The following is a 1,053-nucleotide window of genomic DNA, read 5'->3' as shown; positions in this document are numbered from 1 at the left end:
TACAATATAATAATTTTTAAAAAAATGATTTTTTTTACATTTCAAAATTTCACTTTTCGTTCTTTTTGTTAACAAATTCATATGTAATATAATATTTTCGAAGTTGACTTTGAAGCCAATTCACGCTCAAATCTCAATCGATATAATACCCATATTTGTCAATCTCATAGGCGGATCTACAGAGTGTGCCAGGTGTGCCCAGGCACACCCTAATGTAAAAAAAAAATTAATAACAATTAATTATAAGAAATATACATACACATAACATAATATTATTAATTGAATTTCAGTTTTTTTGTAAATTAAGCTACAAGACGTGTTCATAATAAGTCTCTAAAACAATAACTATATAGGTATATTTTTTACCAATCGTTATTTTCCATTACTAACGAAACCTGGATGTTGGGATTTTAAATCACTATATCGTACTTGTTAAATTAGATTCAATGTTATTGTTGTCGATACCAAAACTTAGACTAATAGCACAGAACAATATGCTAATAGACAATAATAGTGGTAACCAATAGACTGGTAACTATTTTTACCTCATAAATATTGCTATTTCTCGGATACCGACACCGCGTTGATAACGACGGTCGACGATTAACAAATAATACAAACTTTGATAGTTATTGCCTATAATTAGTATTTCATTTAACGTGACGTCGTGATTCAAACAACTCACATACACAAGGTAACATTTTAATATCATCCTTAACTTTGTGTACAACAGCCTCGGACGATGGATTTTTAAATATTAAATGTAAGTACTATTTTATATAATTATCTCAGCTGTTATAGGCATAAACATTATAGTATTATACATAGGCGTAACTTGGGCAGTTTTTATGGGGGGGCAAACTTTATTTTATGCCAATATACCGTATACTTAAAAGTTAAAGATATTTGGAGACTAAATATACTTAATCAGTGGAAACTGGAAAGCATAACATAATAATATTATTATTTAAGCTAAATCTTTATTGTAGTATGTACAATTAAATGACACTATGGAAAAAGCTTGATAAGATGATGGTTTATTTAATAATAACA

The sequence above is a fragment of the Acyrthosiphon pisum genome, unplaced genomic scaffold (assembly GCF_005508785.2).
Source record: "Acyrthosiphon pisum isolate AL4f unplaced genomic scaffold, pea_aphid_22Mar2018_4r6ur Scaffold_19182;HRSCAF=19865, whole genome shotgun sequence".
Lineage (NCBI taxonomy): Eukaryota > Metazoa > Arthropoda > Insecta > Hemiptera > Aphididae > Acyrthosiphon > Acyrthosiphon pisum.
The sequence above is the reverse complement of the archived record's forward strand: the minus strand, read 5'-3'. Positions refer to the sequence as shown.